This window comes from Podarcis pityusensis (assembly GCF_964106645.2).
Source record: "Podarcis pityusensis genome assembly, chromosome: 10".
Lineage (NCBI taxonomy): Eukaryota > Metazoa > Chordata > Lepidosauria > Squamata > Lacertidae > Podarcis > Podarcis pityusensis.
Window position 1 is genome coordinate 31163314 of NC_138035.1, and position 14149 is coordinate 31177462.

The following is a 14149-nucleotide window of genomic DNA, read 5'->3' on the forward strand; positions in this document are numbered from 1 at the left end:
ATGCTGGGGGAATATTAACTTGGCACAACAAATGTTCCACTTTGTAGGGAGGGGAATAATTTGTATCACCGGCAAAACAAAATGAACAACGGCTGCTAACCTGTGCATGATTACTTGCGAGTAAGATGCACAGAACTCTGGGGCTTGGTTCTGAATAGAAATGCTGATGATTGTGCTGACCTATACATTTATTGCCTAGAGGCAGTAACAGGGTAGCCTTTCCTTCTGCTTCATAGAGAGCAATTCTCTCTTTTTGAAGGGATATTGGAGGATAGTCCTGTGTTTGAAATCCTCCACCCAGTCTAAGGCCAATCTATAGATCAAGATCCATCAGGAGGGAGAGCAGGGACCTTGAAGGGGGGTCCATTGACAGCAAACTGAGCAGCCACACTGGTCAGATGTACTGAATGACTGCATCAATGCTTAAATTTGCATCCATACATATAAGTTAGTCTATGTAAATTTTAGGTAAATATGTGCCTTCCATTTCCTGTTCTTTGGTGATAGATAGGTAGCAAGGAGGGTTTGCTGGAAGGCTCCTAAAATGCGCCCCCCCCCCCGCGCATCATGGGTCTGTCAGTCTGAACTATTTTTGCCACGGCCCTCTCTGGAACAGGGTGTCCGTTGTGCCCATTTTACAGACGGTGCCTTGAACGCGCAGCAGATTCAAATCCAGGCCCCGCCGGGTCCACTCCCAGCCGTCCGCTGCACCGTCCTGGCAGCTTTCCCTGCCCTTTCAGGTGCCTTGGGAAAGGGCCTACTCCCCACCGCCCGCCCCCTTCGTTCCCGAGCTTGGCGCATTCCTTCGCCCAACACAAGTGGTCGTGCCCAGTTCAGACACTCACCGAGCCCACCCCGCCGTCTCCTCCCCGCCCTCCCGCCGCTCCCACCCCTTCCCAACTCGGCTTCCAAACACAAGGCGTTCCTTTGTATTGCCTTCCATTGCAGAGGCAGAACAGGAGCGCCAGTGCACAAAAAGACACACACACACACACACACACACACACACACACACACACACACATCTCTTTAAGCTGCAAAAGCCGCCACCAATTGCTAGGCGTAAATTTCCACACTCAAATATCCGTCCCGGTTTTTTGTTTTTGTACTGTGAGGGGCGTCGGGTTGAGCTCGCTTTGAAGATGGTGGGGAGCCCACCCTCGACTCCTACCTAGATGCAAAAAAGAGAGAGCGCCTCTGGGGGTCACGATGATGCTCGGATGACTTAATCCCTCTCCTCCCGACGAGTCCTTTCTCTCCTCATTCCCTCCCCCGTCCGCTCCCTTCCCTACTTTGCGTCGGGGTAGGGGGCGGGATATTTTTAAACCGGAGGAGGGACGGGAAGGTGGGGAAGGAGCTGCGGCGATCTGGCTTGGCGGGGGCAGAAGGAGGTTGGGGGGGCTGAGAAGGAACCTTTGGGGGCAGAGCGGCGGGCGGAAGGGGCACGGATGGACCCCCGCTCTCACGCACGCAGGGCTTTTGAATGACTGCAGCAGCAGCAGCAGCAGCATAGAGACCTGCCAGGCGAGGCGAGGCGAGGCGAGGCGGGAGGGAAGGAGAGCAGCCCTCCCAACCTGATCTCTCTCATCGGGCTCCCTCCTTTGGCGGCTCCGAGGAGGAGGAGGAGGAGGAGGAGGAGGAGGAGCCTCGGCCGCATTATTATTAGAACTATTAATATTATTCTTGCGCGAGGAGGTGATTTCCTCCCCCCCACGCACACATTCCCTATTTCTGCCCGGATCCATCGCCTGCCCCGCCTGCCTCTCTCTCTCTCTCTGCGCCTTCATAATCACCACCATCTTCATCATCCTCCCCTCTCTTCATCCTGCGCTCCCTTCGCGTCTCTCTCTCTCTCTCTCTCTCTTCCCCCAAACCACGCTCCGCACCCCGGTGTGTGGGTCGCTCGCCTCCTCCCTCCCCTGCAGAGGCTGCTGCTGGAGGGGGGAAGGAGGAGGAGGAGGAGCAGGGAGGTGGAGGGCTTTCGCCCCGGCTGAGCCATGCCGGGGGGCGGCCACGGCTGCCGGAATCAGGGATGGGGCGAGAGGCTGCTGCGGAGTCCAGCATCTCCCCACCGGGGGCCCGCGAGGCAGAGGAGCCGCCGCCGCCGCTGCCGCCGCCGCTGCTGAAAAACAACGGGCGATGGGTAAGTGGGAGAAGTCCCCCCCCCTCACTGCCCCCCCACCCGCCGTCACGCTCTCCTCTCCGGCCCTCCTTCCCCGCTGCCCCCCTTCCCACTTGCACTCCGAACCCCCCACTCGCCATCTCACTGCCACCCTTCCCTGCCCCATTCCACCCATCTTCCCTTTTGACGTGTGTTCCCATTCCACCCCACATCGCTCCTGACCCCAAGGGTCTCCCTTGCCACTTGTGCCTCCTCGCTTCGTCCCTCCCCCCCACCAGATCGTCAGATCTTTGTGTATGGTTAGGAAAGTGGGGGGGGGGGGCTTCTTTGGAGGCACAATTATTTTAAGACTGTAGGGGTGCGGGAAGAGGTCACAATCAGTCCATTCTTTGAGTCAAGGAGCTAATGGTGTTCTGGGGACCAGACACTCTGCACCATCCATCCAGGAGGAAACTCCCAAGTGTTTTTGATCTTTCACTTGCCTTACTTCACTCTGAGCCTTAGAAATAATGGGGGGGGGGTTGCAGATGTGTGTGTGTGTGTGTATGTGTTGGGAGGGTAAGGGGTAGCAGGGACCCTGCCGTCGCTCCCCCAATCTCTGCTGCTGCTTGTGATTGTAGTATGGGGAAAAGAGGGAACTTGGGGGGGGGGGGGTTGGGTTTCCTTCTCCTCCTTAGCACTGTAGGGAAACAACCCACCTGTATCTGCAGGGATGGCTAAGACATGACCAGAGAGAAGATGCTGCCCCTTCTGAAAGACCATAACCCCAGCATCTCTCTCTGTCTGTCTGTAGAGATGGGGATCTCCTGCATTGCAAAGCCAAGGCTAGATTACAAGCCCACTCTGCCTTTCCCACCCTACAAAGAGAGAGAGAGAGAGAGACACCTCAAAGCAAGGCTGGGAACCTACAAGCGCAGGCACTGCAGCAACAGCCCATCTGCTGCCCAGCTCTCAATGCCAGGAGGGCACTGATGGTGTATTTGTGCCAAGCCTGCACCGTGCTATAGGCAGTAAATAAGGGGGGGGGGAGAGATGAGATAAAGAGAGGTGCGATTTGGAACACTTATTCTATAGAATAAGCACAGAGGTTTTCCTTTCCGATCCACTCCCTCAAGCATACTGCTCATTGTGTTGTTGATTTTAAATGATCCCTAGACAGGGTTTGATACAGAAGCTGGGCTTCTTTCCCTTGGCTTATACATAGGGCCACTGGCAATGTCTGAAGATGCATAGCTAGACAGACAGAGCTCTGCCTCTCTGTATATTGTGGTGAAGGAGGGACCATCCGGTGCTGCTCCATCCCAGGGAGATGTGATTGTCTGCAGGAGCACAACAAAGGTGTTGTGGCGGGGAGGAAAGGAGCCTGTGCTGCAGATGTAAACCTACTTAGGCAGTATTATGGAAAGAAGGGGTGGGGAGAGCAAGCAGGAGGGATGGAAGAGAAAGAAGACTTGGACCCCCGCAGCTTTCCTTTCTCCAGGGATTTGTGGGTTCTACCTGCTGGGTTTCCCTCTTGGGCCACATTAAAGCTGTCCTCTTGGCACATTTTAAGGACCACTAAATAGATCAGGCAAGAGCAAATATTCCCCCAAAGTAGAATTTTCACAGTTAGGAAAGCTGTCCCCATCAGCAGCAAGGATAGCATAGCAGAGCTTTTTGCCTGTTGAAAGTTCTTCACACAAACCATCTCAGTAATATTTAGAACAACCCTGTTAGGTAGGCCAGTATTTTTATCCCCATATTTGTAGGTGGAAGGCCAGTAGTGGCTTGCCAAAGACAACCTGGTGAGTTTGAGTTAGATCTGAACCAGGGACATACTTGGCAATCATTTATAGGCTGCTTTTGCACATATGTACATCACATGAGCCAATGCACCATGGCTGGGAGTGGAATATATGAACTTGACTACACTGAAAAAGTATAGATTCTGAGTTGGAGCATTTTGTGATATAAATAACCATGTGTGGTGATAGATTGCAGCTGACTCTTTCACACATGCCAGTCATCACTTGATGTTGCAGTCATCATGGGATGAACTTGCATGTTGAGCTAGACCTTAGGCTGAGAGTGTTACTCAGTTAACCAACAAATTTCCTGGAGGTTCAGATGTGTTTATGCCCCTCCGCAGTCACTGCTGAGAGTGGAAGGGGCTGACTCATCTGTAAATCCCAAAATATACATACATTTCAGCAGAAACTGAATCATCCACAAGGCTCACTACCTTCCTATACATAGGAGCACAGGAAGATGCATCCTACCAAGTCACACTGGCAATTGACCAAAAGGTTGGTGGTTGATGGCCACCCAGGGATGGTGGTGGGCAGGATTCCTGCATTGCAGAGGTTGGACTAGATGACCCTCAGGATCCCTTCCAACTCTACAATTCTCTGGTTCTGCATGCAATGATCTACCATTGACCTATGGCTCTTCCCTGACCTACACCCCCTCAACTCCCTATACAGCAGAGCTCAGATCACGAGGAATCACAAATATCAAGAAAAGCAGCCCATTCCCCCATTCCTTGGAACTGCTGTGCTTCTCCCTCCACACCAGCATTTTTTTTAATGGCACAAGCTTTAATGGACTACCACCCATGCCATCAGATTCATTATGTGCTAGTCCCACGCACATGCTAGAGTGGTGGGATTGTAAGCAGAAGAAAAAGTAAATGCAGGAAAGCAGAGAGGCAGTGATAATTACGTGATGAGCAGAGTGGCCACACATTCCCAAACAAATCCTTGTGTCACCTGGAAATTCTTCATTTAATTTTTCCTATTGATTATCTCTTTTCCATCTACGTTATCTAATCCACCAAACTCTAGTCACTATAATCTATAGTACCTTCCCCTTCCCCCTGCACTGGATGGCAGGGCATGCCCTAGGGTATGTGATCCATGTGTGCTGCAAATCTGGGGTCAAATTTGACATCAACTAGGAACTGGGTGACATTTTTTCAGAAACTTGAAAATAGTACAATAGGGCTATCGCCGCCTGTTGGTACATGTGCTCTCTTTTTTTCTATCCCATTGGCCTTTGGTCCAGCAGAATTTGCATTGCTTGGAAAATCTGCTTTGCCTATAGTGGGATGGATTTTTTTTTAAAAAAAAATATGCATGTGGTTCTTCTGAACTTCATTCAGATTTCTGAAAGACTGTAGTCAGTACTCAGCCTGGATAGAAGAGGGGAACATAGGAAGCTGCCTTATATGAAGCCAGACCATTGAGCCACCCATCTCAGTGTTGTCTTCACAGACTGGCAGTGGCTCTTCAGGGTTTCATTGCAGGATTCTCTCCCAGCCTGACCTGGAGATGCTGGGGATTGAACATGTGACCTTCTGCATGCAAAACAGATTCTCTACCACTGAGCTATGGCCCCTTTCCCTGAAGCCCCACCTCCAAAGATAAGTTCCATTCCAAATAGAGAAGTAAAAGTGGGGATAATCTGTGCAGCATTTGGTGAGACAACAGAGACAGGGGCATTAAAAAACAAACCAACCCTAGGTCTAGGAAGATGGCATTTCGTCTGTGTCTTTTGGAGGGGAAAAATGCCCAAATCTTCCCTTCCCTGATGCCCTTTGAGAATCCTTGAGTCTCTGCAGTGAAGTCTTGTTGTAAACAGTAGACTTGGACCGAAGCCTACAATTACCACAGGCTGTGGCAAAGCTCCCAGCCTAGTAGCTGGACCGACTGACTCAAGGTAGCTTTGCAGTAGAGACAGGAAGTTTGCTGCAGGTGTGACATCCTTTCCTGCTGGGGCGCTGTGCCAGAAATCTATATCCCTTGGTTTGGATTCTGCAAATATGCAGACGACCCAAAACTGGATGCAGAGTGCACCCAGCCAAATACGGAGAGGGAACCTGACCAATTTTCCCTGCGGGTGCCAGCTCACATTAAGAAGGCCCTTTCCCAGATTGCTGTCCAAGCAGCTGCTTCTAATACCATCATGTTTCTTTGCATCTGTGATGCCTGCTTGAAATGCCACCGTATCCCTCAAGCACTTTGAGCTGCTTCAGGGACATGCTATGGCCTCTTCCTTATAGAAAATATCAGGCAGGCAGACAGAGATGCAGCTGAAGAAATAGGTTTTTGTTGTATTGCATCCTAGGATTTATTTTGATATAAACACACACTATACTCATGAAAGACAACCAGGAGACTGGAAACTGAACACACCTTGTCAGAAATCAGAGTCTCTTAGGTGTAATCATTTTCTATCCAGAGTTCATGTGCTTATCAAAGTGCTGGTTTAGGGTTGTTTTTCCATTTGTCCTTATTTGCTCCTTGTGCCTGTATTTTTGTGGGCATGCTTGCATAGTAAGCTGAAAGTGGTGCATGCACATTACTATGGGATGTACACAAAGCATACAGAGTGGCCAGGGACTAGAAGACATTTTAGGGTTGCCAACTCTTTCCTGCACGGTTTCTATACCTATTTCAGCTTTGGGAGAAGCAAAATTTAGCTGGTGAACGGTTAGTGCATCTCCATGCTTTTCCTGCTGAATTTCTGTTTGCTGTTAAAGGCACAGGAGCCATGACAAAAAGAAATTTGGTAGCCATGAGAGAAACTCAGCAACAAATAATTTTAAAAGCTGGTGAAAGAAATTCTTTTTTTTTTTTGGATCTTTTAAAAGAAAGGTTGGATAGATAGCCAATATAATCTCACTTTCTCTGTTCCTTCTGAACCAGAAGAGGCAGCTGAGGTGTTAGAAAGGTGCTTGGGGGCTGTGATGGGCTGAATGTGGGCCAATAAGTTGAGGCCGAATCCTGAAAAGGCAGAGGTGTGTTTTGTCCCAAGTTCTCACACCCAGAAGGTGGGAAGACAGTCTGTTATGGATGGATTTGCATTGCTCTGGAAGGGCTGGTCTGTTGGTTGGGGTGCTTCTGGATTCAACACGGTCACTGGAGGCTCAGGATACCTCAGGGGGGATAACAGTGCCTTTTTGCAGCTGTAGCCAGTTCACCAGCTAGAGCCTCTTTTGGACAACAATGATTTGTGCCCCATGCTCTAGTCACTTCCAGGCTGGATTATTGCAGTGCACACCTATGTGGGACTGCCATTGAATACAACATGGATTCAGCAAATGCCAGAGACACACCTCATTGCCCTGGACTTTGACACCTGAGATGTGTGTTTCCATCTTATTTTTGCAACTGTGAGCTGTTTTGAACTGTTCTTAACATTGTATGTTAATTGTTGTAACCTGTCCCGGGACCTTAGAGAGTGAAGGGTAGGTCATAAATTAAAATAAAGTAGTAATAGTAATAATAATAATGATGATGATGATGTGTGAATCTATATCCAGAAAGTTTGCAGCATGTTCTTGCAGGTGGGGGACTTTTGTAAAAGCAGAACCTCCCTTTGTTTGATCCTTGGTCCATCACCCCCACTTGACTCTCCCCTAGCCCATCATGTAGCACGATCTCCCTCAGTCTGGTGCTCTCCAGCTGTTTGGGACTACCACTGACTGGGAACTAATGGGAGTAGTATAAAACAGCTGAAGGGCACCAGGTTGTGGCAGACTGAGGAAGGCCTCTTCCTCCTTTCTTATATTGTACCTTCTGGGCAGCCACTGCAACCGTTCTGTGGAGGACTTACACACTACCAGGCCCTCAGAAATGCTCCATGCTTCTATTCGCCCTTGACCTAAAAATGGCTAAATATGCATATACCCAAGATCTACAGTTTTACTTATTTCACCGCATCAATACTGCTTAATTAAATAATAACAATCTCTTGAGCGTATCTGAAGAAGTGTGCTTGCACACGAAAGCTCATACCAAGAACTAACTTAGTTGGTCTTAAAGGTGCTACTGGAAGGATTTTTTTATTTTGACTATGGCAGACCAACACGGCTACCTATCTGTAACTGAATCTCTTGAGCGGTTTACATAAAATAGTAGGAACGTCTGATATACTTGAACAGTTAAGGAGTGTGTATATAACCTGATTGCAGCTTATGCCATCTCTCTCTCTCTCTCTCTCTCTCTCTCTCTCTGTCTCTCACACACACACACACACACACAAACAGCTGTGTGTTAATCTTTTGGCTGGGGGATAAAACTCTGCACGGGGACAGAGGTCTTATCAAGCTGCTGCTGGATTTCCTGTCACAAGCTTTCTTAAGAACAACATCTTGAAGATTAAAAAAAGAAAGAAAGCCAGAATAGGCAGACTGGATGAAGGAATGGAGTCGGGGGGGGGGGCAGGATAAGTGCCAGTGGGGACTACCCGCCCAGGAAATTCTCCTGTAAAAGCCCCATTGAAACAGACAGGGGCAATGGGCAGAGCTTCCCCAGAGGGCTGTGACTAACGGTTGCCAAGGCTGGCAAGGCTCGAGGTGGGGCCGCGCTCTCTGAAATGGGCTCTTTGTACATTGTTGGAATCTGTGACCCAGTCAGAATGGGATACGGTTTGAGGAGGAGGTGGCAGTGCTGAGGAAGCCTGGCACAGCCTGCAGCCATGCCAGGGTGGGTGGCCGGCCATTGCCTGGCATATCAAGCCCGGCTCATATCTCTGGGTCAGGTCATGTGCACCAAGGCTTACACTCACTGCGCATCGCCTGCGGTTGCACACTGGTGGGTGTGGGCAGTGCTTTCTCCTCTTCCACCTTGCTGGGGGTGAGCACAAAGCAGGGGGAGAAGTACTTTCCGCTCAGTGTGCCACCAGGTTGGCAGGTGTGTGCTGTGAGTAGTCAAGCCATTCTGCTTTCCCCTTAAGGTTGTCATGAGAAGAATGGCTGCGGGACATTGTGTCCCCTGTTTGTTTGCTTTTTATTTATGGACATTTTCCAGCATACAATACAATAAATAACAAACTAATCTTAATAGAAGTTAAAAACAAAAGCAAAAAAGAGGGAGAGGGAGAGGGGAAGAAAATATAAAGTCCCCTATCGGAGGTAGATCTTAACTCTTATCACAGATAAAAGCTGGCAAATGCTCCCAGCTCTCACCTGGGAGCTTCCCTTTCTTCTCCCAGCCCCCACCCTGTGAGATCTTCCCTTCCCTGCTTCTCAAACAGGGTCTTTCCCCTTCCACCCATCACCTTCCTCTGCATTCCCTCATTAACTCAGAGCATCAAGAAACAGAACGAAACATAAGGAAGAATAAAGTGGATAGAAGAAGAAAGAAAAAGAGAAAACTCAGGAAATTTAAACCAGGCACAGCCTAGAAGGACACAGTCCTGACCCCAGTCCAGGTAACCATGCTGATGTGCCAGCATGGTGATCGCTTCAGTCTAAGGTCCTGATCAAGCAGATTAATTGTGTATTGGCTTGAATCCAAGATAAAATTGACTAGTGGAGTTGCACTAATGGAGACAAGCCCTCAGGTGCTCATACGGGCCGTAGGTCAGTGGTAGAGCATCGGCTCTGTATGCCAAAGGTCCCAGGTTCAATGCCCTGCAGTTCCAAGTAGGGCTGTGAAAGAGCCCAGACTGAAACCCTGGAGAGCTGCTGCCAGTCAGTGTAGGCGGACCAATGGTCTAGCCCAATATAAGGCAGCTCCCTGTATTCACCCAGGACATAGAGCTGTAGGTTCTGAGGTGTCTCTAGACTGGCCTTTCTCAACTTTCCCAGCTGTAGTTGGACCACATCTCCCATCATTCCTAGCCAGCATGGCCAGTGCTCAGGGATGATGTGAGTTGTAGTTCAACAACATCTGGTGACCCAAAGTTGAGAAAGGCTGCTCTAGACCATTCATTCCCAAACTGGGAGAATTGCAGGTGTGCTGTGAAAATTAAGGGAATTAGGTTACAATCCTATGCTCACTTTCTTGGGAGTCAGACAGAGGGGCTAACTCCTGAGTAAACATGCAGAGCCTTGTACTGTTCAGAAAAAGCTCCTGTGAGTCCGAAGTACCTATGCAAGAAGGAGGCTACCTGTTGCCTCTCTGATGAGTCACTGCAGAATTACCTACTCCTTGGAGGAGAAAGCTTCTTGGGCCATGCCACCTTCCTGTCAGAAGGAACACCCAGAATAATGACTCACCCAGAAATACAGGGAGTGTGCGTCCTCTGTGCACAAATAATTCTTGCCCTAAAAGAAAACATTTTCAGGTGTAACCTCTTAATGTTGTAAGAGGAGTTGATCTCTTAACTGTCATCCAGTGTGCATACATGCATGTGCTTGTGTGTGCCTCTGTATAAATTAACAGAATTGTAGAGTCAGAAGGGACCCTGAGCATCATCTAATCCCTGCAGCAGTGGAGCGTATTTTTATGGTGCTTGGGGCACATGTGTGTGCCAGGGGGGCATGGCGCAGAGCACGGAAGATGAATGGAGCCTGCTGCACACCAGCCCTTGCCATCCACGTAGTGACACCAGCCCCAAACCACTTTGCAAGGTTGGAATGATGCCAGCCTCACAAAGTGGCACAGGCCCTGCTTTGCAAGGCTAGGATCTGGGGAGGATGGAGTGAAAAGGATGCCATGCAGCCTTCCATCCCAGCCCCTCAAGGGCAAGGCTGGGATCAAAGGGTGCTTGGCATTCTTCTCACGCCACCCTCCTCGAGCCACGTTGTGATGCTGAGATCTGATCAGAATCAGTGGCATAGGGCTGACTCGGCCGGGTGGGTGGTGAAAGTTGCGCCCCCCCAAATGTACCCAGGGCGAGCACCCTGACAGTCCCCCACCCCATGCTACGCCCCTGCCCTGCAGTGCTGGTGTGTGTGCATAAATCAGCCTACTGTAGAAAGGTATGATATGCATTTGTTGCTCCACCCACTTTTGCCTGAGCCCCACCCACCACTGGCCTGTGGCCCCTGGAAGATTGCCCAGAATGGGATGTGGCCCTCAGGCTGAAAGATGTTCCTCACCCCTGATCTACACTGACTGCCAGCTGCTCTCTAGACTTTTGGGCAGGAGTCTGTCCCAGCCCTACATGGAGGTGCCAGGGATTTACCCTGGGACTTTCTGCAAGCAAGACAAGTGCTTTAACCTCTGAGCATCAGCCCTTCCCCAATGTGCCACCTTCGTTCTCCACATCTACGGAAGTATTGCTTCTGGTATATACTCTGCTCCTCATGTCCAAAGAAACAATTCCCAGTGTGTGAAACGTACAGCTTCCATAAGCCAGCTGAATATTATCTGCTGCAGCAATGCTGATTGTTGTTCTAAGGACAACGCGTGTATAGTTCATTTTAGAGTATTTCTCTAGGAAAGTGCATCAGAATAAGCAACCCCGTTAATTAATGTGAAATAGCTAAGGCGGCTAACAAAATCAAAAGAGCATTTAAAAAGGAAGTCATCAGTTTAAAATGGCATTTAAAGCATAACATAAACCTCTTAGACCTGACTTCTGCTGCATACAAACTTTACCTTTAAAGCACATCCCCGGCCCAACCAAAGTATCCTGGAAACCTTAGTTTGCTAAGGGTGCTGGGAATTGTAGCTCTGTGAGGGGTAACTCACCATTCCCAGAATTCATTGGGGGGTTCTTTAAACGTATGGTGTGGGCAGTCTCCATCTCCTAAGCAGCAGATGAGATGTCATGCCTGGATTATCTCATGTCTACTTGAGACTGCAGGTCGGAGCTCACACGATTGAATGGTTCTCCATCCAAAGAAGTCCTAAAACTAAATGTCTGATAGAAGGATGCTAGCCTAAGCCTTCTTCCAGCAATATTCTTTTTCTGTAAGCACAAAATCCTTTTTCTTCATCATGCCATCAGCACCCTATCATGTGAACTCCCACTTGTATGCCAAAGTCATAAACAGGTTTATGAAAAGTAAATAGCCCTTCTAATGATGCCTCTCCCTGGCTGTTGTGGCCTTTCTGAAAATATAAAGCTCAAAACCTGATGCCAGCGACTATTGGACTCCTGATTCATTAGGGCTCACTTGAAAGTTATGGCTGCTGTAGGTTTCATAATGACAGCAAATATTTAACATACACAGAAAGGAGCCTGCAGTATAGATACACTGTCTAAAATGTCTTTAAAGTCAACAATCTTTTTATGTTGGCTTAAGCCTTGCTGGTAAGGATACTAAACAAATAACTGAAAACGAACAATATGAGGAAAGCAGTGCATCTCAAAGGGAGAGGAACTCGGAGAATAATAAGCAATTAGCCCAAAGACAGACGTCATCATGGCAGAGATTGCTTTAAAATAAACTTCTATTGTTATAACTATTGTTATAACTTGGAAGCTATTGTTATAACTTGGAAGGCAGAAATCCATGCCAACCTGCCGCAACTCACCCAGATATCTACCAGGAGATCCAAGGATAACTTCAGCCTGCTCCTGACTGACAAGAGTTCTCTGCTTGCTGTCTCACCCTGCCCCCCTCTAGACCAGCCCTACCATTAGGCAAAAAGTGGGCAGTGGCCTGTCCTGGGGCCCCTAAACTAGCCTGCTGACCAGATATGCTATCCTGGACCACCGACCTTCTGATCGGCAAGCCCTAGGCTCTGTGGTTTAACCCACAGCGCCACCCACGTCCCTATTTTCACTGAAGTAATGTTGGAGGGTATGCAAATGTATTTTAGGAGCTGAGTGAACAAATAAATGACTGCAAGCCTGATAACGTCTACTCAGCGGTAACTCCCATTGAATTCAGTGGGCCTTACTCTCAGGTAAGCAAGTTTAGGACTGTCACCTATGGTAGTTTTGAAGCATGGTAATTATCACACTGAGGCAAGGAAAGTGGGTGCAGAAGAACTTGGGCATTCTTGGCAATGCTCTTAAGTATACACTCCACTTCTTTAGGGAATGCAAAGCAATTAGCAAGCACTGGGGGAGGAAGCGTAATTAGCTAAGGAATCTCATGTTTGTGGCCAATTTGCATTAATCAGCCCCAGGTGGGAAGGAAGTAGCACTACCACCATTTCACAGAATGGGAAACAGAGGCTCTGCAGAATGTAATTTACTCTTCTGAAGAATACCAGAAGGGACCAACATCCAGTCTACTAACAGTGTAATGCTATATGTGTCTGTTTAGAAGTATGTCCCATTGATTCCTGAGACATACAGTACTCCCAACTAGGTGGGGAAAGGAGTGTAGCCAGGAGTTTCTGGGTAATGGCTTAATCAAAGAAGTAGAAAAGCAGCTTCTCAGTAGGTAAGAAGTGGGTTTGTTCCACTTTAACCTCTCTACTGTTTTTATTTCTTTTTGTTTCTGCTCTTATCCATTCCTGTATCTTCCCAGAGTTTTGTTTCTTGATCAATGCAGCCTTACATTAAGTAATTAATTATACCCTAACAGTGAAACCTATGGGCCATGTTATTGAGGGAAATTAATCTGCAGTGAGGATCCTCTTCCTGTATTTTTAAAACATGTTTATATACCATATATTTATACAATCAAAAACCTAAGAAAAGAAATAAGCTCCAATTGAGGGGGGGGGGGATACAACTGAATAAAAATAACAAAAAAAGAGTACAAATTTGGGTGGTTGTGTTTCTTGGGAATAATAATTAGTAGTGTTGGAGGATAGTAAATGTTCCTTTTTAAAGATTTGTTTTGCTTGCAAGTATCAGTCTTATGTTATTCACAGTTGAGGCTGATGGGTGCATTTTTGACTATTGTAAAATCTTTCCAGGTATAGGACTGAAGTTGCTGTATACCCTTTGCTTCATAGTAGTCCCTATTGACTTCAGTGCATAACCAGCTGCCTTTTACTGCCCCATCTAGTTCAGTACCGTCCACGCCAGTTGAAAATTGCAGAGGGTCTTGGCAGAACACTTAATGGTTTGTGTGCCTGTTGTAGCATTTGTAATGTACTATGCTAAATGCTGTGTGGTTTTAACTGTATTTTTATTTCTCATGTTGTGCTGAAGGGTGGGGAAATTCCTTATTTCTTGGCGTCAACAGATTGCCACCATTAAAAACAAATATATTAAAACTGAACCTCTTGATCCTAGCCTCCCATTAACTTTTTTAGATAAAAGATGACAGCAGCTTATTAATGAGTTTACCCTACAACAGACAAGCAGCAGCTGGGTGTAACTACCATGTACAGTACAGACCTATTAGAAAAGGGTTTTTTGCTATCCTCCTCCTCCTATGACTTCAGGTTTGTTCTTCTCACCTTT

At 48.0% G+C, this 14149-nt stretch overlaps 1 protein-coding gene and 1 long non-coding RNA gene across 3 annotated transcripts in view; one reads left to right on the plus strand and one right to left on the minus strand.

Annotated features, from left to right (window-relative positions):
• LOC308457520 overlaps window positions 1-14149 on the minus strand; it is a 47329-nt gene that overhangs the window by 13316 nt on the left and 19864 nt on the right. The gene's annotated exons all lie outside the window — the stretch shown is intronic.
• Window positions 1401-14149, plus strand: part of MGAT3 (beta-1,4-mannosyl-glycoprotein 4-beta-N-acetylglucosaminyltransferase) — a 46280-nt gene continuing 33531 nt past the window's right edge. The window contains exon 1 of the mRNA XM_080971394.1: window positions 1401-2143. The gene's annotated coding sequence lies outside the window, so the exon portion shown is untranslated. The remainder of the gene's footprint in view (window positions 2144-14149) is intronic.